The 18,964-nt window shown below is 35.1% G+C and overlaps 1 pseudogene; it reads right to left on the bottom strand.

Annotated features, from left to right (window-relative positions):
- Positions 1-3,483: 3,483 nt before the first annotated feature.
- LOC149222343 (calcium-dependent mitochondrial ATP-magnesium/phosphate carrier protein 2 pseudogene) lies at positions 3,484-4,323 on the bottom strand (annotated as a pseudogene).
- Between the last annotated feature and the right edge of the window lie 14,641 nt (positions 4,324-18,964).

Below are 18,964 nucleotides of genomic sequence, written 5' to 3'. Positions count from 1 at the left end.
AGTTGGGGTGTGGTGAAATGAGAGTAACTTTATTCACGTGATAGGTTGTGTGCTCGTCATCCAAAGGGAGATTGCTGGTGTGCTGAGTGGGTAGATTTGACGTGAAAAATTTGCAAAAAGACCAAGGAGCTGATTACGAGAGAGAACATCCGATAAGTATGATTCCAGATAAAGATCGTCTTTGAGATGATCAACTTCGCCATCCCATGATTGAATGAGGGACAAACACTCCTAACCCGAATTAGATCTAAGAGAGGTGCATGAAGATGACATGCTGTAATGGACTCGTGGATTCGATCATTAGCCAAAATCTAAAATTTTGAAATATCACACCCAGAATAGTAAATATTCTTTACACGAGAATCCATGTTGAGTGCAACCATGCAGATATACGTATTGCGTGTGAGAAATGAGATCTGATTTATTTTGGCGGGCTAACCAGAGTCGCGAGGTCCTGACATAACCATTAACAGACGTTGAAGTGCCTCGATTTCCTAGCACGTCCCAGAACTTTCCAGAATTGAAAAATTGCATTTTGAGATGTGAACCAGATCATGCATGGCTTGAGGATGTCTGTTGTTACTGATGTCAAAACTTCTCTCACGATGACAACCATCTCTGTCACACGCATCATCAAAATTTTCAGCAAGCTGACTTGACGAGCAATCTTCATGAAACACACAAGATGATGATGAGTGGGAAGAGTCTTGTGTGTTGAGACTATTTTCATCAGGGACAACCTCATTGCCTTGTGTCAATCGAGGAGACAAATCATGGGATGACTGTTGGGTGAAAATATTATCGTTTAATTCTATTGTAGTATTTGCCCAACTATTTAATTTGTCAATCCGAGGTTCGTAGACTTACGAGACACATGCAATATATATGCAGGACTGAAGTGGAACTAATCTAATCTAATCTACTGAAATCAAATTAATCTAGGAATGCATTGAAACACTAACTAGGAAAGCATGAAAATTGCGTAAGGGAAAAGAAATACAACATATGAAGAATTTAATGACAAACAACATATGTGAGCTCACAACAATAAAACTATCTCAAATTATATTACAAGAATCAAATTACAAATCATGAAAGCATGACAATAAAAGATGAAAAACTAAGAATTCCTTTCCATTATTCATTATTCATTATTCATTAGAGAGAGCACTCTCTTATATACATGAGGAAGATAACCATCTCATAATTACATATCCAATATTCTCTCAAGCACTCTCAACTAATTTCCCATTATTACAAGATATGATCCCTTTGAATCCTCCTCAAATCTCTCAAGCATTTTCAACTACTTTCCCATTATTACAAAATATGATCCCTTTGAATCCTCCACAAATCTCTCACATATCTTGGATAAGATATGCTAACCAAATCCTCCATGATTTTCTCCTTAGGAATATGCTTGCATAATTATCTCCTTAATATGGTGGAGGAGATATTAATTCTTCACATATTTCCTACACATCACAAAACTCACATATTCTTGAGATAAATATAAAAATATGTATATTTTCTAATATTTAATCATAAATTCACTTGTAATACAAAAATTAATAAAATGGAAAATAAGAAGGTGAAACCCAAATGTATTTATGAAAATGATATGATAAAAGGTTAATGGGATGATGAAATATAAGGAATAGTGAATAAAAAGGTGGATGAAAATATGACATTTCTAAGTCCCAACATCCTCACCAACTGAACTTGTTGCATGTCCTCATGCAACCATGCATGGGTGTCTTTAAGAAAATTTGGCATCTTGATCTTTGGCTTTACATGATGATGTCTTTTAATAATGAATGTTTCCAGGATATGTGAAAGACATGAGTAAAAACTTACATTCTCTTATGGTTGGTTCTTGTGTGACAACCATGAATACAAAGAATGTTTGTTCTTGTGTTAACAACATTCATTTCGTTTTCTGTTCTCTTTTCTTCAATAATAATGTAAACACTCACTGGAAATCATAATGTGCATAAGAAAGCCCTTTTGTAATATTAATGAAGCATGCCAATATTGCGTATGAAGCAAAGTGCAACAAAGTATCATTGGAAAATAAATGTTGGTGAATGGTAAATGAGAAAAATGGAGTGATAGTGGTGAAGAAATAGAATCATGGTAGTGAATATAGTTCTCCCCCCCCCCCCCCCTAACTAAATTGGTTGCATGTCCTCATGCTACTTGACATGGCTCATGAAAGGAAATGTAGCATGGTGAGGGAATTTTCCAAAATATTCAAGTTAGCATATAAGGAATTGCATGATTAAATATTAGAAAACAACATACCTCTACTTACCCAAGAATGATGAACTATGCAATAGGAATGTAGCTGCTGCTGCTTCTGGATCAGGAAAATGTGACTGATGTTGTTGTAACTGGATCCCGGGAAATGAAGGAATCTGAACTGCTGATGCTGAATCATGGAAAATATAAACGCTGAAAGTGGAACTGTGGTACTCTCAGAGATCAGAATTCATGCTGCTGTAACTGCTGAGGGAGTCGTGAAAAAGTGTATAGTCTTCTCCTGCTACTAAACTTCTTGGTACAATTCTAATCATGCGAAAGAATGTGTTGATGTAGAGCATGAAAAGAAATCATTGGATTGCCGACCATTGATGCATGCCATTAACCAATGCGAGGCAACTCACCATTGATGTCAATGAGTGCCAAGGTACCCGAGTACATCTTGCGAAATGTGAATAAAGGGGTTGACATCGAGCCATTTGCAAGATCTGACGATCAAGGGACATTGATGTATTCCCATGATTGTCAGCAAGAGAACTTGCCATTGAGGCATGCAAGTCTCAAGGTACCCAAAATGAACTCTAGTCTATTTCCCAGATAAGGTGCTGATGTCGATGGGGCAAGACTTGTTGAAAGGTGGGCCTTAAGGAATCCCACATTAGTCAAGGTGAGTTTGTACAAAAATATTTGGTAGGACTATAAATGGAAAGAACTCACGGACAAGCAGTGTGGATCAGCATGGCGAGGAAAACAAGGCAATGTAATCATGGAAAGGGAATGAGTTTTATTCAAAAGGAAAACTAGAAGGAAAAAAATAAACTGAAAAGGATAAAGGAATTTATGCGATTTAGAAAAATAGGCGTGCATGAAGTCGTGAAAGATAAGGTAATGGAAGATGGCTGCAACATAGGGATGATTTAGGCGCTTGGAAGGAAAAAGGTGAGTAGTCATGACGCAAAAGGATCTTTGTGTAGTGGAAAATGTCATGATATGTGCAGTGAAGAATTAGTTCCTTCAAGCGTCCAGTGATGCATGTTTCATTGTGATTTCAAAAAATCACTTTTGCATTAGATTGTCTTCACTCTGAAAAACTTAGCACCATTCCTGCATAAAAATTGTCACCTTTGTGTGCCATCTCCATCGATCATTCCTATATGAAGTGACTCAAAATTTTTTTAGCTCATTTTCAAGAATTTATGAAATGTCCATTTTTTAATTATTTTAACCAACAATAAGATAATTGGATGCATGTGTGTGCTTGTCAATACCTTCAGGAATAACTGCTTGCTCCCCAATATCTATGGGGCAAACCCTTTCCCAATACCTGTATATGTTTTCTATGGTTGCCTCATGTGGATATAAAAGGAGAAAATCCCGCCACTCTTCAAATGTTATGATTCCATTATTATCCTTATCTATGTGCTCCACGAAACGCGCAAGTTCTTCATCACTCATTTCAATGCCTGCTCTAACGAGTGCTTCCCATAGCTCTTCAGGTAAAATGCAGCCATTGTGTTCCACATCTATCGCCTGAAAAATGCGGTAAAGCTCGAGTTCCTTGTCATCCATATACCGCCGAAACTCCTGGTACTCGACACGACCATCCTGATTAGAATCGCAAACTTGAAGCAGATCCTTGGCATACTTGTATTCGGCCGGTATCCGCAATGCCTGTAGACCCCGCTCAATTTGCGAATTGTCAAGGTGCCCACTGTTCATTGCATCAAAGAAATTAAACAGACTCCGGATCCTCAATTCCCTCTCCTCTTTCGTCTCCCTCAAAGCTAACATAACATGCTCTAAGGACACCTCGCCTGTATTTCTCAGAGGATTGCAACATTCGGCCCGACGATTATCCTGCTGTGTATTTGGCATAGATTCCATTTTGAAGAAGGGAGCAAGGTCAACGGCCTGGCCAGCGCCTGACATGAATTTTCGAGCTTCGATGCTTGCAATTACAGAAATTGTGACGACTTGCAACTAGAAATGCTTAAGATTTGCTCGAAAATTGAAATCCTCTGGTTGATCAAACCCTATCTATTTACTTCACCAGCCAGCCAGAAATGCTCAAATATCCTCAGAAATTAATCTCCTGGACCGATCAATCCATGCACCTTTAATTAACTACAGACAACCCAGAAAAGACTTAATTGGTTGGCAAATTCAAATCCTAGGGCCCATGTCTTTAATTCACGAGATATGCTCAAAATTTGCCAAGAAGATGAAATATGGGGCCGATCAAACCTCGTATCTTTAATTCAATACGAACTACCAGAAAAGCATATGTATGAGAACACATATGTAGGTGCAGTGATTGAATTCCAAGTTTATTATGCACCAGAAGCAATGGTTTCTTTGTGCCCGTAAGATATGCACATCTTTTTCCTGCTGTAGCAAGGCCTGGTGAAGCGTTGCCACCAAAATTCATTGAGAAATGTTGAGAAATGGACACAATGATTTGCATATTGAAAGATTTTTTTGATGAAGCATATTGCAAAACATGAATTTATTTATTCCTGAAATCAGTCTAAATCATCCCTATTTTCTGATCCTCGCGATCACACTAAGCGTAGAGGAGAGCATACTTATTCTAAGCAAAACTGAAAATGAAAGCAAGAACTCAAAATGAAAGCCTACCTAATCTATACTAATTAAAATTTACAAATTAGTTACATGTAGTTAAAATTACAATGAAGCCACTCACGTAGCAGTAACAACAATAGATTTAGTAGCAATTTTTCAAATGAAAAATGAAAATATTCGAAAGTGAATGAGTCTAGTTGCTGTAACTGCAAATCAACTAAAAAATAAAAATATGAATCTAATCTAGTACTTACGTGGAACCATTGTTTGATAAATCTTTGATAAGCACAATTTCTCTCACCTAGATCATGTTGTAACTCCTCTTCTTCTTCTCCGATCTGCTGTTCTTCTTCCTCGATCTCCTGTTCGAATGATTATTCGCCATCAGATATGCAGGATTCTTCAGATGTTGAATCTTCGTTTATTTCTAGGGGAGTAGTTGAACCTTTAATTCTTGTCAATATCTCCTCTTCCAAGGAAGAAGAAACCCCGAATTCTGCTAGGATCTGAGTGAGTAGTTCCAAGCTGAAACTCACATATGAAGAATCAAAAAATATGTATATTTTCTAATATTTAATCATAAATTCATTTGTAATACAAAAATGAATAAAATGGAAAATAAGAATGTGAAACCCAAATGTATTTATGAAAATGATGTGATAAAAGGTTAATGGGATGATGAAATGTAAGGAATAGTGAAGAAAAAGGTGGATGAAAATATGACATTTTCTGAGTCCCAAACTATATTGCAAGAATCAAATTCCAAATCCTGAAAGCATAACAATAAAAGATGAAAAACTAAGAATTCCTTTCCATTATTCATTATTCATTCTTATTAAAATGAAGAGAGAGCACTCTCTTATATACATGAGGAAGATAACCATCTCATAATTACATATCCAATATTCTCTCAAGCACTCTCAACTAATTTCCCATTATTACAAGATATGATCCCTTTGAATCCTCCACAAATCTCTCAAGCATTTTCAACTACTTTCCCATTATTACAAAATATGATCCCTTTGAATTCTCCACAAATCTCTCACATATCTTGGATAAGATATGCTAACCAAATCCTCCATGATTTTCTCCTTAGGAATAGGCTTGCATAATTATCTCCTTATTATGGTGGAGGAGATATTAATTCTTCACATATTTCCTACACATCACAAAACTCACATATACTTGAGGTAAATATAAAAATATGTATATTTTCTAATATTTAATCATAAATTCACTTGTAATACAAAAATGAATAAAATGGAAAATAAGAAGGTGAAACCCAAATGTATTTATGAAAATGATGTGATAAAAGGTTAATGGGATGATGAAATGTAAGGAATAGTGAAGAAAAAAGTGGATGAAAATATGACATTTCTGAGTCCCAACATCCTCCCCAACTGAACTTGTTGCATGTCCTCATGCAACCATGCATGGGTCTCTTTAAGAACATTTGGCATCTTGAAGTTTTGCTTTACATGATGATGTCTTTTAATAATGAATGTTTCCAGGATATGTGAAAGACATGAGTAAGAACTTACATTCTCTTATGGTTGGTTCTTGTGTGACAACCATGAATACAAAGAATGTTGGTTCTTGTGTTAACAACATTCATTTCGTTTTCTGTTCTCTTTTCTTCAATAATAATGTAAACACTCACTGGAAATCATAATGTGCATAAGAAAGCCCTTTTGTAATATTAATGAAGCATGCCAATATTGGGTATGAAGCAAAGTGCAACAAAGTATCATTGGAAAATAAACGTTGGTGAATGGTAAATGAGAAAAATGGAGTGATAGTGGTGAATAAATGGAATCATGGTAGTGAATATGTAGTGAATATAGTTCTCCCCCCCCCCTCCCAACTGAATTGGTTGCATGTCCTCATGCAACTTGACATGGCTCGTGAAAGGAAATGTAGCATGGTGAGGAAATTTTCCAAAATATTCAAGTTAGCATATAAGGAATTTCATGATTAAAGATTAGAAAACAACATACCTCTACTTACCCAAGAATGATGAACTATGCAATAGGAATGTAGCTATTGCTGCTGCTGGATCAGGAAAATGTGATTGATGTTGTTGTAACTGGATCCTGGGAAATGAAGGAATCTGAACTACTGATGCTGAATCATGGAAAAGATAAACGCTGAAAGTGGAATTGTGGTACTCTCATAGATCAGAATTCATGTTGCTGTAACTGTTGATGGAGTCGTGAAAAAGTTTATAGTCTTCTCCTACTACTAAACTTCTTGGTACAATTCTAATCTTTCGAAAGAATGTGTTGATGTCGAGCATGAAAAGAAATCATTGGATTACCGACCATTGATGCATGTCGTTAACCAATGTGAGGAAACTCACCATTGATGTTAATAGTGCCAAGGTACCCGGGTACATCTTGCGAAATGCGAATAAAGGGGTTGACATCGAGCCATTTGCAAGATCTGACGATCAAGGGACATTGATGTATTCCCATGATTGTCAGCAAGAGAACTTGCCATTGAGGCATGCAAGTCTCAAGGTACCCAAATGAACTCTAGTCTATTTCCTAGATAAGGTGCTGATGTCGATGGGGCAAGACTTGTTGAAAGGTGGGCCTTAAGGAATCCCACATCAGTCAACGATAGTTTGTACAAAAAGATTTGGTAGGAATATAAATGGAAAGAACTCATGGACAACCAGTGTGGATCAGCATGGCTAGGAAAACAAGGCAATGTAATCATGGAAAGGGAATGAGTTTTATGCAAAAGGAAAACTAGAAGGCAAAAATAAACTGAAAAGGATAAAGGAATGTATGCGATTCAGAAAAATAGGTGTGCATAATGTTGTGAAAGATAAGGAAATGGAAGATGGGCTGCAACACAAGGATGGTCTAGGCGTTTGGAAGGAAAAAGGGGAGTAATCATGACGCAAAAGGATTTTTGTGTAGTGGAAAATGTCATGATATGTGCAGTGAAAAATTAGTTCCTTCAAGCATCCAATGATGCATGTTTCATTGTGATTTCGAAAAATCACTTTTGCATTAGATTGTCTTCAACGCTTAGCACCATTCCTACATAAAAATTGTCACCTTTGTGTGTCATCTCCATCGATCATTCCTGTATGAAGTGACTCAAAAACAAATTAGCTCATTTTCAAGAATTTATGAAATGTCCATTATTTTTTAAGTTATTTTTCGAAGTTACACTAATCATGGATGAAAAGGGTGTCGCATCATAATATTGAGCTTTCTGCATAAGATTCTCTTTGACCTACACAACACCAATCTCATTTATCTTGTTAGTATATGTATCCTAACTTTTGCCCACAAATTCACAAAAAAAATCCAACATACTTTTATTTCCCCCCAACTAGAAATATTGCATGTCCCCATGCAATGTACTCATTGATTGTACAATACTTTTTCAAAATGTTTTTATTGGTTTGTAGGAAAATTGATTTAAAACATTTGAAAAGGATTTGTATTTGTTAGGGAACAAGTAGTTAGTTTATGAATGAATGAGGGCAATTTTTTTTTTTAATCAATAAATAACAAATTAAAAAACAAAAGTTTTTAATTTATTATTTATGTCGATTCTTTATTTATTAAAAACAAAACTAATAATGAAAATAATAAAAGAAACTAACCCTAATTAAAAATCGACCAAGGGCTGTGAGACGAAAACTACTCAGGGATAAACGATTTGGATCGTAACTGTTGATGAGACTGTAAGGTTCTCTTCAAAGAGCACCTCAAATCCGGGAGATTTAAGAGCTTCAATACATTGGTTTGTAGTACGAATGTCAGGAAGCCCATCTGCAAGTTCAATTTTTGCCTTAATCTTCTGGTGTTCTTCATTCTTTGGGTCAAAAGAGTCAGTCATGCACCATTCATATGCCGCAAACAGTTGGCCAGGTTTCAGTACTCTTTTTATCTCTTTGTAGCAGTCAACTGCATCCGGTGCATGTCAAGTAGCCTTAATTGCATAAACTGCATCAAAAGTATCGTTGGAGAAAGGCATCTTCAATGAGTGCCAAGGTACCCGAGTACATCTTGCGAAATGCGAATAAAGGGGTTGACGTCGAGCCATTTGCAAGATCTGAAAATCAAGGGACATTGATGTATTCCCATGATCGTCAGCGAGAGAACTTGCCATTAAGGCATGCAAGCCTCTAGGTACTCAAAAGGAACTCTAGTCTATTTCCCAGCTAAGGTGCTGATGTCGATGGGGCAAGACTTGTTGAAAGGTGGGCCTCAAGGAATCCCACATCAGTCAACGCGAGTTTGTACAAAAAGATTTGGTAGGACTATAAATGGAAAGAACTCATGGACAAGCAGTGTGGATCAGCATGGCGAGGAAAACAAGGCAATGTAATCATGGAAAGGGAATGAGTTTTATTCAAAAGGAAAACTAGAAGGCAAAAATAAACTGAAAAGGATAAAGGAATGTATGTGATTCATAAAAATAGGCATGCATGAAGTCGTGAAAGATAAGGTAATGGATTATGGCTACAACATAGGGATGGTCTAGGCGTTTGGAAGGAAATAGGTGAGTAGTCATGACGCGAAAGGATTTTTGTGTAGTGGAAAATGTCATGATATGTGCAGTGAAGAATTAGTTCCTTCAAGCGTCCAATGATGCATGTTTCATTGTGATTTCGAAAAATCACTTTTGCATTAGATTGTCTTCAAAAATTGTCACCTTTGTGTGCCATCTCCATCAATCATTCCTATATGAAGTGACTCAAAAACAAATTAGCTCATTTTCAAGAATTTATGAAATGTCCATTTTTTTAATTATTTTTCGAAGTTACACTAATTGTGGAGGAAAAGGGTGTCGCATTGTAATGTTGAGCTTTCTGCATAAGCTTCTCATTGACCTACACATAACACAAATCTCATTTCACTTGTTAGTATATGCATCCTAACTTTTGCCCACAAATTCACAAAAAAAAATCCAACATACTTTTATTTCCCCCCAACTAGAAATATTGCATGTCCCCATGCAATGTACTCATTGATAGTGCAAAACTTTTTCAAAATGTTTTTATTGGTTTTCAGGAAAATTGATTTAAAACATTTGAAAAGGATTTTGTATTTCTTAGGGAACAAGTATTATGAAAGAACGAGGGCAATTTTATTTATTTTTTATTTTTTTAATTTTTTTTTATCAATAAATAACAAATTAAAAAACAAAAGTTTTTAATTTATTATTTATGTCGATTCTTTATTTATTAAAAACAAAACTAATAATGAAAATAATAAAAGAAACTAACCCTAATTAAAAATCGACCAAGGGCTGTGAGACGAAAACTACTCAGGGATAAACGATTTGGATCGTAACTATTGATGAGACTGTAAGGTTTTCTTCAAAGAGCACCTCAAATCCGGGAGATTTAAGATCTTCAATACATTGGTTTGTAGTACGAATGTCAGGAATCCCATCTGCAAGTTCAATTTTTGCGATATTCTTCTGGTGTTCTTCATTCTTTGGGTCAAAAGAGTCAGTCATGCACCATTCATATGCCGCAAACAGTTGGCCAGGTTTCAGTACTCTTTTTATCTCTTTGTAGCAGTCAACTGCATCCGGTGCATGTCAAGTAGCCTCAATTGCATAAACTGCATCAAAAGTATCGTTGGAGAAAGGCATAGTCATGAAGAATATTGTAGTCAGAACCCTGGAACCAGAAAATTATTCAAAACCTGTACCTACTATTCTTGAGAATCAAGGTAAATAATCCCTTATCATATTAGAAATTGGGTGAGAAGGAAAACTTAGTCATGGAATATACCCTGAACCCTGAGCATTAGGGGTTCAGGTGTTTCAGGCTTCTAGGGTTTCTAGCGTGGCCGGTTCAAGTGTTCAACGTTCTGTCGGCCTTCAGTGTGTTAATGTTTGAATTGTAAGTTCGACAGGGCTGAACAACCTAACATCCACTGTGAAAGGGCCGATTTCACAGTGGATCCTTTGCCAACATTTTTCAAGCGACACTAATTGAATTTTGTAGAAGAGAAATGAGGGCATGGTTTTGGGCTAAATGATAAAGGAACCAAATGATAAGGGGTAGAAAACTATGCTATTGGTTCCGAGGCGCTACACATGAGCTGTGGATAAAGGGACCGAGTAGACATGATGTACATTTTATCACAAGGGCCTGACACTGAACGTTGTTTCCCCTTGGACTGTTACAGAATTTGGCGATAGCGCTATGGCGCATTTGGAAATGAGTATTACAGTGTGAAACCAGAGATTGCGGCCCACAGTGGACGAGAGAAAAGAATAAAAGCAGCCGTAGAATGCCTATATAGCCTGAAAATCCATTTGGATGAAAGCGCTTGAATCAAAAGGCGGACACGCAAATATGGGGGTTATGTGTCACCATAGAGGACAGCGTATTTTCGTCAAGCCATGCATGAGTTTATAGAAAAGTAAGAACATTTTGCTCTACATACCTTGGAGCGTAGAGGCGGTTGATCTCTGAAACGATCTTTCTTTGAAAGAATACCAATTATAGAAATCTGCAGTGCGCTTTCTCACAAAGCTGCTATGACATGCAATTGAAATCACCAAATGTCGATAGTAGCGGTTAAACACAAATATGGTAGCTGTTATACACAAATCTGTGAGAAAGATTGAAAAGAAATTGAGCAGCAATCCTCTTTTTAACTTTAAAATATCTGAGTTGAGTTAAAATCTAAACTTACAGGGGGTAGATTATTTATAACAATTGGACACAATGATTTGCATCTTGAAAGATGTTTTTGATGAAGCATATTGCAAAACATGAATTTATTTATTCCTAAAATGAGTCTAAATCATCCCTATTTTCTGATCCTCGCGATCGCACTAAGCGCGGAGGAGAGCATAGTTATTCTAGGTAAAAGTAAAACTGAAAATGAAAGCAAACGTTGAAAATGAAAGCCTAGCTACTCTATACTAATTAGAATTTACAAATTAGTTACGTGTAGTTAAACTTCCAATGAAGCCATTCACATAGCAGTAACAACAATATATCCAGAAGCAATTTTTTAAATGATGGATGAAAATATTCGAAAGTGAATGAGTCTAGTTGTTGTAACTGCAAATCAACTAAAAAATAAAAAAATGAATCTAATCTAGTACTTACCTGGAACCATTGTTTTATAAAGCTTTGATAATCACAGTTTCTCTCACTTAGATCATGTTGTAACTCCTGTTCTTCTTCTCCGATCTGTTGTTCTTCTTCCTCGATCTCTTGTTCGAATGATTGTTCGCCATCATATATGCAGGATTATTTAGATGTTGAATCTTCATTTGTTTCTTGGGGAGTAGTTGAACCTTTAATTCTTGTCAAGATCTCCTCTTCCAAGGAAGAAGAGATCCCGACTTCTACTAGGATCTGAGTGAGTAGTTCCAAGATGAAACTCATTATTAAACCATGTTGAAAAAGGAATTCTTACATAATAAAAACAAAGTGCTAATAATTGTCTGAGCTTTTAATCCTTTTACAAGGTTTTAGTTCACAAAACGCTTCCAAATCAGCACACTAAAAATTGAATTAAAAACAAAAAGGACCACAGAAATAATCGTGAATTCAATAATCAATTAAACCCTCTTACAAGGGATGCTCATTAATTTAGTAATTGAATTCTTCAATTACAACCATGAACCATGAATTCATCAAACACTCTTCACAGTTGCGAAAATCAAACACACTTGCAGATATTGAAATTCACACTTGCATGAAAAATCAAACTAAACTTCAATCCATCGTGCCTCCCAGGAAACTGAGCCAAAATGTTGGGTGAAAATATTATCATTTAATTCTGTTGTAGTATTTTCCCAACTATTTAATTTGTCAATCCGAGGTTCGTAGACTTACGAGACACATTCACTATATATGCAGGACTGAAGTGGAACTAATCTAATCTAATCTACTGAAATCAAATTAATCTAGGAATGCATTGAAACACTAACTAGGAAAGCAGGAAATTGCATAAGGGGAAAGCAATACAACATGTGAAGAATTGAATGACAAACAACATATGTGAGCTCACAACAACAAAACTATCTCAAATTATATTACAAGAATCAAATTACAAATCATGAAAGCATAACAATAAAATATGAAAAACTAAGAATTCCTTTCCATTATTCATATGAAGAGAGAGCACTCTCTTATATACATGAGGAAGATAACCATCTCATAATTACATATCCAATATTCTCTCAAGCACTCTCAACTAATTTCCCATTATTACAAGATATGATCCCTTTGAATCCTCCACAAATCTCTCAAGAATTTTCAACTACTTTCCCATTATTACAAAATATGATCCCTTTGAATCCTCCACAAATCTCTCACATATCTTGGATAAGATATGCTAACCAAATCCTCCATGATTTTCTCCTTAGGAATAGGCTTGCATAATTATCTCCTTAATATGGTGGAGGAGATATTAATTCTTCACATATTTCCTACACATCACAAAACTCACATATTCTTGAGATAAATATAAAAATATGTATATTTTCTAATATTTAATCATAAATTCACTTGTAATACAAAAATGAATAAAATGGAAAATAAGAAGGTGAAACCCAAATGTATTTATGAAAATGATATGATAAAAGGTTAAGGGGATGATGAAATGTAAGGAATAGTGAAGAAAAAGGTGGATGAAAATATGACATTTCTGAGTCCCAACATCGTTTAATTCTGTTGTAGTATTTGCCCAACTATTTAATTTGTCAATCCGCGGTCCGTAGACTTACGAGACACATGCACTATATTTCAGGACTGAAGTGGAACTAATCTAATATAAATTACTGAAATCAAATTAATCTAGGAAGGCATTGAAATACTAACTAGGAAAGCAGGAAAATTGCATAAGGGAAAAGCAATACAACATGTGAAGAATTGAATGACAAACAACATATGTGAGCTCTTCCAGATTACAAATGGAGGAGATTGTACTCCTATTTATACAATGGGATGAGTAAAAAACTCATTATGATCATCCACTAATCTCTCTTTAGTTCCATAAATCTCGCAACCATTTTTAACTACTTTCCCATTATTACAAAATATGATCCCTTTGAATCCTCCACAAATCTTTCACATATCTTGGATAAGATATGCCAACCAAATCCTCTATGATCTTCTCCTTAGGAATTGGATAAGATATGCCAACCCAATCCTCCATGATTTTCTCCTTAGGAATAGGATAAGATATGCCAACCAAATTCTCCATGATTTTTTTCCTTAGGAATAGGCTTGCATAATTATCTCCTTAATATAATGGAGGAGATATGGATAAGTCTCTTGGAATTAATTCTTCACATATTTCCTACACATCACAAAACTCACATATTCTTGAGATATATAAAAATATGTATATTTTCTAATATTTAATCATAAATTCACTTGTAATACAAAAATGAAGAAAATGGAAAATAAGAAGGTGAAACCCAAATGTATTTATGAAAATGATATGATAAAAGGTTAATGGGATGATGAAATGCAAGGAATAGTGAAGAAAAAGGTGGATGAAAATATGACATTTCTGAGTCCCAACATCCTCCCCAACTGAACTTGTTGCATGTCCTCATGCAACCATGCATGGGTCTCTTTAAGAACATTTGGCATCTTGAACAACTTTGGCTTTACATGATGATGTCTTTAATAATGAATGTTTCCAGGATATGTGAAAGACATGAGTAACAACTTACATTTTAATATGGTTGGTTCTTGTGTGACAACCATGAATACAAAGAATGTTGGTTCTTGTGTTAACAACATTCATTTCGTTTTCTGTTCTCTTTTCTTCAATAATAATGTAAACACTCACTGGAAATCATAAGCTATCAATGTGCATAAGAAATCCCTTTTGTAATATTAATGAAGCATGCCAATATTATGTATGAAGCAAAGTGCAAAAAAGTATCATTGGAAAATAAATGTTGGTGAATGGTAAATGAGAAAAAAATGGAATGATAGTGGTGAAGAAATGGAATCATGGAAGTGAATATGTAGTGTGGTGAAGAAATGAAATCATGGAAGTGAATATAGTTTGCCCGCGCCCCCCCCCCCCCCCCCCCCCCAACTAAATTGGTTGCATGTCCTCATGCAATTTGACATGGCTCATGAAAGGAAATGTAGCATGGTGAGGGAATTTTCCAAAATATTCAAGTTAGCATATAAGGAATTGCATGATTAAAGATTAGAAAACAACATACCTCTACTTACCCAAGAATGATGAACTATGAAAGAGGAATGTAGTTGTTGTTGGATCAAAAAAATGTGACTGATGTTGTTGTTACTGGGTCCTGGGAAATGAAGGAATCTGAATTGTTGATGCTGAATCATGGAAAAGATAAATGCTGAAAGTGGAACTGTGGTACTCTTATAGATCGGAACTCATGCTGCTGTAACTACTGAGGGAGTCGTGAAAAAGTGTATAGTCTTCACCTGCTACTAAACTTCTTGGTACAATTCTAATCATGGGAAAGAATGTGTCGATGTAGAGCATGAATAGAAATCATTGGATTACTGGCCATTGATGTATTCCATTAACCAATGCGAGGCAACTCACCATTGATGTCAATGAGTGCCAAGGTACCCGAGTACATCTTGCGGAGTGTGAATGGATGTGTTGAGGTAAAGCCACTTGCAAGATCTGAAGATCAAGGGACATTGATGTATTCCCATGATTGTCAGCAAGAGAACTTGCCATTAAGGCATGCAAGCCTCTAGGTACTCAAAAGGAACTCTAGTCTATTTCCCAGACAAGGTGCTGATGTTGATGGGGCAAGACTTGTAGAAAAGTGGGCCTTAAGGAATCCCACATCAGTCAATGCGAGTTTGTACAAAAATATTTGGTAGGACTATAATATATATGGGGAGAACTATATTCACTACATGTTCACGACCATGATTCTATTTCTTCACCACTATCACTCCATTTTTCTCATTTACCATTCACCAACATTTATTTTCCAATGATACTTTGTTGCACTTTGCTTCATACGCAATATTGGCATGCTTCATTAATATTACAAAAGGGCTTTCTTATGCACATTATGATTTCCAGTGAGTGTTTACATTATTATTGAAGAAAAGAGAACAAAAAACGAAATGAATGTTGTTAACACAAGAACCAACATTCTTTGTATTCATGGTTGTCACACAAGAACCAACCATTAGAAAATGTAAGTTGTTACTCATGTCTTTCACATATCCTGGAAACATTCATTATTAAAAGACATCATCATGTAAATCCAAAGTTCAAGATGCCAAATGTTTTTAAAGAGACCCATGCATGGGTTCATGAGGACATGCAACAAGTTCAGTTGGGGAGGATGTTGGGACTCAGAAATGTCATATATCCATCCACCTTTTTCTTCACTATTCCTTACATTTCATCATCCCATTAACCTTTTATCATATCATTTTCATAAATACATTTGGGTTTCACCTTCTTATTTTCCATTTTATTCATTTTTATATTACAAGTGAATTTATGATTAAATATTAGAAAATATATATATTTTTATATTTATCTCAAGAATATGTGAGTTTTGTGATGTGTAGGAAATATGGGAAGAATTAATATCTCCTCCACCATATTAAGGAGATAATTATGCAAGCCTATTCCTAAGGAGAAAATCATGGAGGATTTGGTTAGCATATCTTATCCAAGATATGTGAGAGATTTGTGGAGGATTCAAAGGGATCATATTTTGTAATAATGGGAAAGTAGTTGAAAATGCTTGAGAGATTTGTGGAGGATTCAAAGGGATCATATCTTGTAATAATGAGAAATTAGTTGAGAGTGCTTGAGAGAATATTGGATATGTAATTATGAGATGTTTATCTTCCTCATGTATATAAGAGAGTGCTCTCTCTTCATATGAATAATGAATAATGAATAATGGAAAGGAATTCTTAGTTTTTCATCTTTTATTGTTATGCTTTCATGATTTGTAATTTGATTCTTGTAATATAATTTGAGATAGTTTTATTGTTGTGAGCTCACATATGTTGTTTGTCATTCAATTCTTCACATGTTGTATTTCTTTTCCCTTATGCAATTTTCCTGCTTTCCTAGTTAGTGTTTCAATGCATTCCTAGTTTAATTTGATTTCAGTAGATTAGATTAGATTAGTTCCACTTCAGTCCTGCATATATAGTGCATGTGTCTCGTAAGTCTACGAACCTCAGATTGACAAATTAAATAGTTGGGCAAATACTACAACAGAATTAAACGATAATATTTTCACCTAACATTTTGGCGCAATTGCTGGGTAGGAACGATGGATTGAAGTTTAGTTTGATTTTTGATGCAAGTGTGAATTTCAATTTCTACAAGTGTGTTTGATTTTCGCAACTATGAAGAGTGTTTGATGAATTCATGGTTCATGGTTGTAGTTGAAGAATTCAATTACTAAATTAATGAGCAGTCCTTGTAAGAGGGTTTAATTGAGTATCGAATTCAAGATTATTTCTGTGGTCCTTTTATTTTTAATTCAACTTTTAGTGTGCTGATTTGGAAGAGTTTTTGTGAACTAAAACCTTGTAAAAGGATTAAAAGCTCAGACAATTATTAGCACTCTTTTTTTAGTATGTAAGAATTCATTTTTCAACATGGTTTAACAATGAGTTTTGGCTTGGAACTACTCACTCAGATCCTAGCAGAAGTCGAGATCTCTTCTTCCTTGGAAGAGGAGATCTTGACAAGAATTAAAGGTTCAACTACTCCCCAAGAAATAAACGAAGATTCAACATCTGAAGAATCTTGCATATCTGATGGCGAACAATCATTCGAACAACAGATCGAGGAAGAAGAACAGCAGATCGGAGAAGAAGAAGAGGAGTGACAACATGATCTAGGTGAGAGAAACTGTGCTTATCAAAGCTTTATCGAACAATGGTTCCAAGTAAGTACTAGATTAGATTCATCTTTTTATTTTTTAGTTGATTTGCAGTTACAGCAACTAGACTCATTCACTTTCAAATATTTTCATTTTTCATTTGAAAAATTGCTACTGAATCTATTGTTGTTACTGCTACGTGAGTGGCTTCATTGGATTCAGTTTAACTACACGTAACTAATTTGTAAATTTTAATTAGTATAGAGTAGGTAGGCTTTCATTTTGAGTTCTTTCTTTCATTTTTAGTTTTGCTTAGAATAAGTATGCTCTCCTCCGCGCTTAGTACGATCGCGAGGATCGGAAAATAGGGATGATTTAGACTGATTTCAGGAATAAATAAATTCATGTTTTGCAATATGCTTCATCAAAAACATCTTTCAATATGCAAATCATTGTGTCCATTTCTCAACATTTCTCAATGAAAATATTATCGTTTAATTCTGTTGTAGTATGTGCCCAACTATATAATTTGTCAATCCCAAGTTCGTAGACTTACGAGACACATGCACTATATATGCAGGACTGAAGTGGAACTAATCTAATCTAATCTACTGAAATCAAATTAATCTAGGAATGCATTGAAGCACTAACTAGGAAAGCAGGAAAATTGCATAAGGGAAAAGCAATACAACATGTGAAGAATTGAATGACAAACAACATATGTGAGCTCACAACAATAAAACTATCTCAAATTATATTACAAGAATCAAATTACAAATCATGAATGCATAACAATAAAAGATGAAAAACTAAGAATTCCTTTCCATTATTCATTATTCATTATTCATATGAAGAGAGAGCACTCTCTTATATACATGAGGAAGATAACCATCTCATAATTACATATCCAATATTCTCTCAAGCACTCTCAACGAATTTCCCATTATTACAAGATATAATCCCTTTGAATCCTCCACAAATCTCTCAAGCATTTTCAACTACTTTCCCATTATTACAAAATTTGATCCCTTTGAATCCTCCACAAATCTCTCACATATCTTGGATAAGATATGCTAACCAAGTCCTCCATGATTTTCTCCTTAGGAATAGGCTTTCATAATTATCTCCTTAATATGTTGGAGGAGATATGGATAAGATATGCCAACCAACATGATTTTCTCCTTAGGAATAGACTTGCATAATTATCTCCTTAATATGGTGGAGGAGATATTAATTCTTCACATATTTCCTACACATCACAAAACTCACATATTCTTGAGATAAATAT

The sequence above is a fragment of the Pinus tabuliformis genome, chromosome Q (genome assembly GCF_031772625.1).
Source record: "Pinus tabuliformis cultivar Carrire ecotype Pingquan chromosome Q, CPIR1, whole genome shotgun sequence".
Taxonomy (NCBI): Eukaryota; Viridiplantae; Streptophyta; class Pinopsida; order Pinales; family Pinaceae; genus Pinus; species Pinus tabuliformis.
This window is presented reverse-complemented; position numbering and strand designations above follow the sequence as displayed.